The following is a 12,404-nucleotide window of genomic DNA, read 5'->3' as shown; positions in this document are numbered from 1 at the left end:
CTTAAATCGATCTTTGAGAAGATTGTCGCCCCCTTTACCTGATCAAACAGCTCATCAATGCGGGGTAGGGGGTATTTTTTTTTAACCATCAGTTTGTTCAGCTGCCTATAATCTATGCACATACGCAGAGTTCCATCCTTTTTCCTTACAAATAGCACAGGATCTCCCCAAGGAGAGACACTGGGACGGATATACTTCTTTTCCAGCAGCTCTTGCAGTTGCATTTTTAACTCAGTTAACTCCGGCACACTCATCCGATAGGGTGCTCGGGACACTGGGGTTGCTCCGGGTATCAGCTCAATGGTGAAGTCTAAATCCCTTTTGGGCGGCAGCCCTGGAATTTCTTCAGGAAATACATCTGCAAAATCTTGCACTACTGGTATATTTTTAACAGTTGCAACCTTATCCACAGAATCTGCGAACCCCACTTGTACTGCATAAATCTGGCATTTCTTCCGGATACACTTAACCAGCTGTGAGGCCGTGATAGGCCGGATCTGCACTGGTTTCTGGATGCCTTGAATCTCTTTTCCCGCTCCCAATTCATCTCGGTAAGAGACTGTTTTCGTTTTACAATTAATTACAGACCATCGTTGTTCCAACCAATCCATTCCTATCAGCACATCATAGGAACCAAGAGGGAGCACGTTTAATTCAGTTGTTATTGTTTGGCCAGCTAACCTTAATGGACAGTTGCTGACTTTAGTTAGTACTCGTATTTTGGCCCCAGTGGCCAGCTGTACTAGCCAAGGGATTTTAAATTTAGTGGTCTGCAAACCACAACTTTCCATAACTTTGGGACTGACATAGCTTAAAGTAGCTCCTGGATCTACTAAAATAGAAACAGTTCGATCAAAGATCTTACCTTCAAATTCTATCATTGTTGGCTGGTAATCAGCTTGTCGATCCTCCAGTGCTGCATTTATTCTGGGCATAGATCAAGCCACATCTCCTACTGTTGAAGCTTCATAGATCTGGGACAGCTGATCGCTATCCTTCCGATGAGGGCAATTTTTAATATAATGGGGTCCGCCACAACCCCAACACTGAACAGGTGGTCTAGCTGAGCCTTCATTGTCCAATCTAACTTGTTGTTCACTATATTTGGATTCTGCAGGAGGCTTGAATCTGTTCTGATTTTTGGTTGGATTTCTGGTGTTGGCTCCTTTCGAAAATCCTTTTTGAAAGCTGCTGCGAGCTCCCTTACCTCCCATAGGTATTCTGCTGCCCCGCTTATCTGTCCAACGCTTCCCAGAATTTTCTCCTTTTGATTTGTTTTGCTGGTAACATAGTCTTGCCTTCCGAATAGCTTCATCCATCGTCTTCGGATTATCAAACTCTATTCTTTCTCGCATTGCCAGAGGTAGGCTACTAACAAACCTTTGTACCTTAGCCTTCTCCTCACGAATATATGGCACGTAACGAAGCAGGGATGTGAATTTAGTTACGAACTCGTCAATGGTCTGCTGTCCAAGCCGCAGATCATGGAATTCTCGCGCTTTTTCATCGTAAAAGCGTTCTGTCAGGTACTTCTCCTTGAAATGTCTTTGAAACATTTCCCAGGTCACATCCTGCTCACTCACTCCCCACACCATCTTGACCTCCTCCCACCATAGTGTGGCTTTGGCCTGCAGCTGGAATATAGCCAGCCTTGCTTTAAGATGATGATCATATTCGTATACTTGAAAATACTTATTCATATTAATTAACCACGCCTCTGCAGCTTCTTCTGATTCCCCATCGAATTGAGGTGGTTTAATCTTCCGAAACTCCCCTTGTAGTTCCATCCGTGGTCTTTTGGGAGTCGGATATTCAGAAGCATTGACAGACTTCTCTCCTCGCGTCTCTGCTCTGTCCTCTGCTTCCTCTTGTTCAGTGTGATAGCTGTGTTCATCTGTTATTCGTGGCTGTTCAGGCCTCGGATGTGACTGTTGTTGATGTTGCTTATCGGATAAACTTTTTAAAATCCTCTCCTGTTCCACATTTAATCTTGCGTTATCTGCACGCAACCGGGCCATTTCGTCCTTTAGTTCCTGAACTGTCCTCATTAGCATCGAATCAGTATTGCGGCCTTCTGCTCCCAGTTGCACCCAAAACTCAGGTTGTCCCTGAGGTTGTCCCACATCATCGGGTTGATCCAAATTTCCATGAGGAGCGCTATTTGCTCTCCTCATTCTGCTACTACCTGCTTAAGAATAACTCATTAAACAGATATAATTTATTTTTAGCATATTCTGAACTTTTATCATGATACTGTTTATATTTATGTTACTGTAATTTTGAAATTTTCCCAAAGGTCACAGAGTTGTAAACCTTGGGCTCTGATACCAATTTGTCACACTCTATACAGTACATACAAGTAAATTTTTTTTTTTTATGACGATATTCACATTACACATTTACATTTATAAATGCATTCCACCTTAACCTTACTATGTAAGTTCACATCTTTACCCATAACTTACATTATTAACATTTAATATTAACGAACATTACCAACAGCGGATGTCTATTTACGCAATGGCATAATGTATATCATTCGACCCACACCACACATAAGATTCACGGTGTATGCATTTCGTTGACTAACACTATAGTTACATATGTTAAGTTGGTGATACAATACGCAGTTGGCACTGTCGATTTAATGGTATATTTATGGTAACATATCCCGAGATATCTTGAGTCTGCGTTATCATGTCCGGCCCTGGCATCGTTCCAACTTGGCTATGCATCGTCGTCCATCTAGAGGGCTCAACAGCTAGATGGTAAGCTGCCATGTGTGCCCGGTGCTCCAGGCGCCTATGGCCTGACACCTTGGGCTTGCCAAATTTCGCGCCAGATGCATCCCGTAGACCACCGACTATCGAACGGTAAATACAAACCCACTGCAGATCAAGGGCTCTGGTTGTGCCACGAAACGGTAAAAAGTTTTGAGTTATTTATATGGATATTTCTATCTTTCGACTCTAGTTTTCCATTTCATTACCCTCCTGAGTAGTAACAAGACTGCAACCCTTAGCGCTGCTCTGCAATTCTGCAGGATCTTCCAAGGATTTCAGGCATGCCGCTATTGTTACTCGGCTCGACCTTTCTTCGTCTATGAAGCTATCTGTTCTGTAATGAATACGACACCAGGCTTTGTTTTACAGGTATTATCGTTTCCCCATCTGATTTGGTTACAGTCTTCTATTATTTGCACCAGGGTTTTTATCTAATACTCCGGCTTTTGCTCCACGCAGATGGTTCATCGTCATCCCCTCAGGGACGAGAGATTTCCCATACCGCCGGTTAACCCAACACCGGGTAAGGATTCGAGCACTTATGTCTTTTTACATGTGAATTATCAGGGTTGTGCTGAACTATCATTCCCTTGGCAGGGATGTCGGATTTTAAATTTCCTCTATACAAGTTCAGGGTCCCTGCTTATGCGGAACTCCTCTGCTATGAGGCATATTATTCTGAGTTGTTTGTAACCATGATTCATTAGTCTATTGTACTGTTAATTAGCTATGCGCTGGTTCTCTTTGAACGCAACCGTTATTTACTATTAAACTGTGACTCCGCCGTAAGGGTTTTGATTTCTGTTTGACATTGGATGAAATATGATACAGGCACACGGGTAATTCCGTAGGTTCAGTATTATTCATACTGTTTCTCTCTGGTTGATTGCCATCTCCGGACTGGCTTGTTATCAGTTTCAATGTTGGAATATATATATATATATACATTTTATTTACAGAGAATAATGTTATGGTTTCCTTTCAAAGTTAATGATGAATCTGTATATTGTATTATTCCGGCTTTGGTGCCTCGGCCAGCTAAGCATAAGCTGCGGCTCGGTCGGAGGGGGTTTGTTGTTGGGAAAAGTATCCAATACGGAATGACCCTATCCCACTCTAAGGGTGATAGTACCTCAACAACAACTGAATGCAAAACTATTCAAGATTACTTCTTTATGAGATGTAAGAGAGGAGAGAAAGAGATCCACTAACCGTTGTCTTCTACTAATGTTTGATCCAATCTTCTCTCCTTGCTGCTTGCTCCCAGCTCCTTGTTCTTTCACTGGCCCAGCTACACAAAGATCCTGCAAAAGCACAAGAAAGGGAAACTACAAGAAGCATACATCCATAATTGATTCAAGGATTAGAATAAATCAAATATACAAGCATCAATATGCCACAGAGACACATGCATATAGAAGAACCTCAAATGCTTTATTAATGGAAGAAGTAATGTTCCGAGAGTGTTACAACCATAATAGGCCCAATCCAGCAACACCTCCCAGCAGAAAGAAATCTCCTCTTCACCTCCTTCAAAGCAATCACCCAATAGTTCTATACTCAAACCAACAGCACTTCCTTACATTCACAAGATTCCAGCCTCCCTAGACCTCATGAAAGAGCTCTATATATAGGAGTTTTGGAGAAAGGATGAGTCAGCTTGAGGCTGGCATGAAGCTGACTAGTGTCCTATCCCACTTCAGTTATACTTCATTTCTTGAGTCCACTTGGAGTTTCTTGCTTCCACTTGGAGATCTAGATCCTCTTACTCATCACAAGGCGAATTCCTTGATCCAAGTGTCATTTTGGAAGCTTCCTGGGCATTTGACACCTTGCAGAATGACTGTGCCACTTGGCCAATCTCGCCCAGCGCAGGTAGCCTTCATTTCTTTTGACATTCAGCGCAGGTACAGAGTGGAGCAGTTGACATTCAGCGCAGATGCTCAGTGGAGCAGCTGACATGATCCAGAAATAGCTTGTTTTTGAGTGTTTTCAGGTGGAGAACTGATTTTCAGTGCTGCAGTTTGCTGACCTTGTTCCTCTAGGGGTAGGAACAACATGTTTAGGGACTTTGGATCCCTTATATTATCAACATTTCATGCTTCATGGTGTTAGGCACAAAAATGTCTATAACAGGGTTCACCAAAGCGGAGGGTTGCTAGTTAATACAGGACGAGGTTGCATGTAACCATAGTTACCATGCCACTGCCGCGATGCTCACACTTATTATCTCATTTTGTTTAACAGTGAATGTATTCTGTTTCTCTGTTCATGTGACACAGTTATATATATATGAAAGGTTATACCGTAGTCATATTTCACTAATAATCTCTAAGATTCTTGCGGTTCGGTTGACCGAAGTTAAGGTATTGCGTTACCTGGATTTAAGGTTTTTCACCATTGTTTATAACGATAGCACAGCTTGTCTTTTTTTTTGTTTGCTTGACCCGCGGGGCTCTCTAATCTCATTTATGATTATATTTCAGAATACAAGGGTTTACTACCGTTCTTTTAACAGAGAGCGCCTGCACATTCTCTTTACTTCTTCTAAATGCGAAGATTACTAGTTCTGTACTTTCGCTCTTACATATAGAAGGGGGTTTTACCGTACCGTTTCTTGATGCACGATGCATGCTGTTACTGATGCTACGATGAACCATTTTTTGTGTTTTCTATTTTATTTCAAAGATACCATACAACTTAGTTTTGTCGCTGTCTTTCATACAGTCTTTAATGTTCTTTTCTTTAGAATGTATGTTCGATTCTGTTTCTATATTCGATTCTGTTCTCTATCTTTCATACAGAATTAAATATTTGTTTTCATAATACTAAATAAAGAGAATAGTCAGATGACTTTCCCCTTAACCCCATTTTCACAGTACACTTCAATACAGGAAACATTTCGGCAGGTGTATAAGTAGTAAGCCATACCTGCTTATCTGCCAAACCTATTTGTAATGCTTGTCAATACACCCGTCTATAGGAAGAATTCTTCTTTGATCTTCCAGCCCCAAGCACTTGCAGGTCCTCTGACCGCAATTCCACTGGTCTCACCAGTAATCGCTATCTGGTCCTAACCAGACGTAGCGTACACAGGAAAATTCCTTTCCTCCTATGCCATCTGATCCTAACCAGACATAGCATGACCATTTTCTCTCTTCTCTGCCATCTGATCCTAACGAGACTTGGCAATCTTTCCCCTTTTCCTCTGGGGCCTCAACTACCTCCTGAAGGTAGTTAGGGTTTCATTGTAACTGCTTCCACAGTTACTAACCATGATTAATCATATGCTCAGCTTAAATAGTACTAACACAATTGTTTTTAATTAACATAAAATTCATAACAGAGTTATATGGTTTATCAAACAAAGTCTTTGTTCATAATTACTTTTACTGTTTACCAACATTAACTTTTCATGAGGGATGTTACAATTACCCAAATGTATTTCGTAATAAATTTATTATAGAAGTTTACTGTGTGGAAAGGGCTTTTACAAGATTTATAGGGGAGTTGAGTATGAAATAATAATTTTGCACTCAAATATTTGTAAAAGTTTATTCTGCGGAAGGGTCTTTTACAGCATGTGGAGTAGAGTAGAGTTTAGTATTAAATGATTTTTTGTAATATCTATATATGTATATATATATATATATATATATATATATATATATATATATATATATATATATATATATATATATGTGTGTGTTGATAATTTACGGTTAAAGAAACTATTACTTTTAATTTTAATTTTTAATAGATATTTTATTTGTTATAATTAGAAGCAAAAAAATTAAATTCACTCTAGTATTATAATTTTTCTTTTTTTAAATGAATAATTTGAGTTTTCATTATTATTACAAAAAGTATTCAAGAATTTATTACTATATTATCATTTACTAATTTTTACTGTATTATCATTTATAATGATTGTATTATTTTGGAACAAGGTTTTCGAAATTTTAAATTAATTATCAATAACTGTTTCAGGATTTTTATTCAACTTAAGGTTGATGAAGATATGTTGATTTTCTTTTGTTTTTTAATTAATGGCCTAGATTGATTCTCAATGGAATATGCTCAACATATGCTTAATCGTAATCAATGGTTGTAATGTGTTAGAGTTTGTTAGGTTGCATTCCACCAATTTCCTAGGAGTTTGAGATTATTCCAATTCTAATAAGTTCATATTCTAATTAAATGGGGAAATTACTATATTAACAAATTTTATTTGGAAAAATGGATGTGTAATTCATTTGTTTCTCAAATTAAATTAGGTACATGGCTCCCACCCCACCAATTTCCAAGGCATGTGAGATTATTCCAATTATAATAAGTTCATAATCTAATTAGTTGAATAAATTAATATATGAGAAATTTTTATTTAGCAAAATGGTCAATTTTGCAATAAGATGTGAATTTTTTTTTCTCAAGCTAAAGTTGGGCCATAAGCTTTTTATACATGGTTAATGCCGGAAATTTGTACATTGGTAGTGTTGCAATAATTTTGTTATTGAAATAATTTTTTATTGTATTTGTAAATATCAACCACTTTAATATTTTTAATGTGGTTTTCATAGTTATTAGGTGGATGGAAGAGATTTAACCTCCTTAGAATATTCTAAAATATTCTTGATAGTATACACAAATCAATGAATTTCCAAAACATTATGATTTTTTGTTGCCTTAATTAAATTCATTAATTAAAAAAAATTGTATTAACAAGTGTCATATAAAATGAGTTATGTTTTTTTGATCATGAGATATTGATAAGCCATATTATTGGCCCATCCTATTATAACAAATCTTATTTTCAAATCAAGAATATCCATGTTTTAGTTTGCATTATAATTAGTAAAAAAATTTAATAACTATATGAGGGAAGTGTTAAAAAAATAAATAGATTCAATAATAATAAACATGTGGATTTATAGATAAGACGGAGATGATTTTGAAAATTTTATTCAATAATATACGGGAACAAAACCAAAGAATATGTCAATATATTTAATTCTTCACTATAATAATAAAATATTTTATTTAATCAATGATGAATCCATTTTATTATAGATTTACTAAGCATAAAGGTATCAAAATTTTCAAAGAGCAATTTTTTTTGCAGAAATATTTGTGAGAATTTTGATGCATATAGATACTTGATAGATATGGAGCCAAGATGAATTTTTATTGATTCTTAGTAATATTATTTATATTTATATAATTTCATGTTTCTATATATAAAAATATTATTATCTTTACTTTTATTAAAATTTTGAAAAATATTCTACATTCATTCATATATATAAAAGAATTTTTCATTAATGACATTGATTTTTATTTTATGTTTAATAATTACATTTAAATATAATTTTTTTAATGATAATTATCAATTATTATTTAAATTTATACTATAAAATATATAGTATTTTATAAATATTATTTATATTTAATATATATATTACATCTTTCTATTTAAAAATATTTTTAGTTTTAATTATATATTTATTAATGTCTATTTAGAGTAGTTCAATTGACAATGGTGGTGAAAATGAAGTCTCACTACCAAACTTACAATTTTCTTTTATATATTTATTAATTAAATTAATTAATTTTCTATATATTTATCTTTATGATTAAGAATATGTAACATTATTAATTAAAATTATTTTAATATAATATGTATATTATTTATTCTAAATGATTTGTAATTTAATTAATAAAAATAAAATTGTAAGATAAAAATTCTAAATAAATTCATTTATTATTTTTACGTTTTATTATTATTTTTAGATTTTATATTTAGTTTAAGATAGATGTAAGTCTTCTGAATCAGATTGTTAGGATTTAGTCCACCTTTCATAGCAATTAATGTGGTTCTTATTGCTACTCCTTCTTTGTCATAATTGTTTTTAATTAAAAAAATTATTTTACCACTCTTAAAAATTAAAAAGATAAAATGTAATATATTAAAAAATATGATAAATACAACATCATTAAAACATATTATAAATTCAACATAAAATGATAGGAAACCAAAATAAAATATATATGGATAACATTTTAAGAAAAAATAATAGTAATGAATTTGGATGAATAATAAAATATTAAATAAACTAAATTATATATGTATATATATGTTCACATTATGATGATAATCATGATATTGATTAACGTCTATTAAGACCAGTTTTGTCTATTAAACATTAAGAAAGTAAGCTATTAACTCAAACGAGTGCTTCAATATTTTCTTTGAATGATAAAAAAATAAGTGAGATAAACATTTAAATATCACTGTACTTTTGTTGACTTAACAAATCAAGAAGGTTGGTAGTGTGGAAAATACTTTGAAAAGGAGAACGGATATGAGTAGGGGTAGGGCAATCCAAGAGAAAATATTTTTCATCTTCAACTCTCATAGTATCAGAAAGGGGACAAATTCTTTCGTCCCAAGCTACTTTGGCAATAGACAAACACCTTATTTCACTTGGAAGCTCATGACAATTAGTTCATATCTTTACAATGTTCATTTTATTCTTAGCACTGGCCAAGACAAATACTAAATAACATCATTCAAGCTCACGAGGTGGTACACTCTCTCAAGAGAAATAACTAGGCAGGTATGATCATACAACTTGACCTAGCGAAGGCTTATGTTAAGCTCAACTAGGCATACATCAAGGAAGTACTAATAGCTTATGACTTTGACGACAACTTGATAAGATGGGTAATGCCCCTTGTTGTGATACCCCGGAACATTGTAAATATTCTGCTGTAATTATTTTATTACTGTATTCAATTACAAACAAAAGAATGATGGTTATTTGAATTTAAGAATATTTTTCTTAGTTTTGACCATGGAAATATTTCTTTAAGTTTCTTTTAAAAAAAAAAGGAATGGAAGCTGGCAACTTTCGAGGAGGGAAGTTGGGGCAAACAGGTAGTTGCTGGAAAGCAACCCTAACTGCCTCCCCTAACTGAAAACACCTCGAGGCAAGGAGGAGGGGGGGGGGGGGGGGGGGCGCAAGACCCGTGTTGTAAGTCAGACGGGGGAGGAGGATGCTAAGTTTGGTAATGACCAGATAGCATGCACTCAGTAAGGAGTATACTTACACAGGTAGGTGACCTTACAAGAGAGCTCGGGGGGAGATATAGTCGAGGAGGACATATCTCATGGTTGGGCGGATAACAGGCAGATAATAACGAATACAATTCTTGCAAGGAGCACAGATTGTTCTAGCAGGAGATAGGTAAGTGGTCTATTCTGGAATTGTTTAAGTTGAATGACGAAAGAGAAAAAGTTGATGAATCTGTAACAGTTCAGAACTGTAGTTTCATTTAGTTATTATTTTGGAAAACTCTAGCGGAACTGTAGTTTCATTTAGTTATTATTTTCGGAAACTGTAGCAGGAAAGAAAAGAATCATGAATATACAAATATAAGAAAACGAGAACAAACAAATACCCATCGGGGTTAGGGAAATGTTTATAACTATAAACTTCATCTAGGGAAAGGCTATAGTATTTAAATGATTTCGGATATCAGGGAAATGTCTGTGGCACAGTGGTGAAGAGTTAGGCAAACCCCGAGGGTCACAGTTGCCCTGAAAATACTCGTAAGAGTAACTTGTGGGCAAGAATCAAACCAATGTTGGCCCCACTGTGTGGCCTCAAACAAAACTAAGAGGGAACATCCGGCCAGCCTTGAAATGAAATTAACAGGGTAATTCGGTTGAGAAACCTTTTCAAAAAAAAAAAAAAAAAGACAGAGGGCAAAGGTTAGATCTGTCAGCTCGTCTATAGCTAGGGTAGTATCATGTGAACCCGTAATAAGCAAGGCAGCCGCACAGTTCTAGTCGGAAGAATGACTGTGTGTTATGGGAAGTGTTGTGGGTCAATTATGGCGAAGCAGGACTCCTATTTGGTGTCTCATCTAAATTTTCCTTTCTATTTCCTGGGTTACGGACATGCACTAGACGGTTTGATAAATATTCCAGTAGCCGGGAGTCATCGACTCAGGCTTTTCATCATAAAACAAACGGCCTTTATAAAAAAAAAATATAAACCCTTTAAATGGCAAGGTCCCTGAGTCATTAACGGAACCTCGGAAATGAGCCTGTTAAGTTAAGGAGTCTCTAATTCGTCAACACAGATGGAACAGTCACTCTTAGCAGGATTTATTTTGTAGTCATGCCCAGGTTATATAGAAGCCGTAGGCGGTAAACAACTGTAAGAGGTTTGGAACAAATGCCAGGAAAGGTGACGGTCATGGAGGACCTCTGAAGTCCCAAAAAAATAAAAAAACTTTAGAAATAATTGGAATAGTAAAATTCCTATTAAATTTTTGAACCACTGAAAGATGAAAGTCATCCTAAAATACAAATGCAACAGTCATTTCACAGTCCCATAAGAGAAATTAAACCTTGTGTAAATATGCTTAACCAGAACGAATACAGAGTAATTAACTGTACATGAGTTACGCCAAAAAAAAACAATACACACAGTTTGTAATATTCCACATAGACACAGTGCAAACGATAAGCATATATATTATAGATGTAACCACAGTAAACGATCCTGTTGATTATGGGCCCAAATTACAAGCCATGGGCGTAACAATCCCCTGAAAGTTGCAGACTCGTAGCTAGAATTATAATAATTACAAGTTCAAGAGTCGCGAGGGAAAACACCCCATCGTGGTCTTAAGCCTAAGTCCACGAGGAGCCCTCGGCCCTTTTTTTAAACCCTAGCTAGCATCGGGAAAATCTATGCTGTAAAAGTAAAGGAAATGGCGATGACAGTAGATATTTCCATTCTCAAACTGAAGTGAAACCCTCGAAATGCCTCTAAAATTATCTTGCTTCCAACCAGAATTTATGTAGCATGACATGCTTACTCAATGCATAGCATTTAGCGCAGGCTGATGGTATGGCAACTTCCAGGTCTGCCACAACATTGTTCACAACCTGTAAGACATCAAAGGTTTGTAATGTGTATTTAGAACACAACTGTGTAAAAATGATCGAAATAAATGCAATACAGTCAAACAACAAAAAAAACCCATTTCATAACTGGTTATGGTGATGTCAAGGAGGTCTTAGACTACACCAAAATCCTTGCAGGTCACCTCCGTCAATTCTAGGCATTGTCATTGCAGGGGAAACTGAACTGTGTAAGTCGAATTCGGAAGGTGGTGCAAAGAATGATCCCCATCCATGACAAGGCGGTGCAAAGAATGAGCCCCATCCATGACAAGGTTGTGGAATAGACTCCCGAGTTGAATCCAGCCATTGGATGAGTCTCTTTCCTCCCACGCCATAGATGGGATGAGGTTCCCAAGGTCGTCCGCATCGAGGTTTCACCTGCCACACCACGTCATTCAGGACAGTGGAGCGCTTAATGTAGGGAAGCCAGCCATTAAAACAATATATCAGATGTGAAATCCAACATAAAAATCAGGAAATTCAAACCATAGTTTAATTGCTAACCGGAAAACGTTCAACTTTAACAATCTCGGTATTCCAACCAGTACGCTGAGTTGAGATCTGTATCCCAAAACTATTACCCAGGACTGGTACACCAACTAAAACATAGTATCACAGTAAATTATAAGAGGAATTAATAA

The sequence above is a fragment of the Pinus tabuliformis genome, chromosome 8, assembly GCF_031772625.1.
Source record: "Pinus tabuliformis cultivar Carrire ecotype Pingquan chromosome 8, CPIR1, whole genome shotgun sequence".
NCBI classification, from domain to species: Eukaryota; Viridiplantae; Streptophyta; class Pinopsida; order Pinales; family Pinaceae; genus Pinus; species Pinus tabuliformis.
This window is presented reverse-complemented; position numbering follows the sequence as displayed.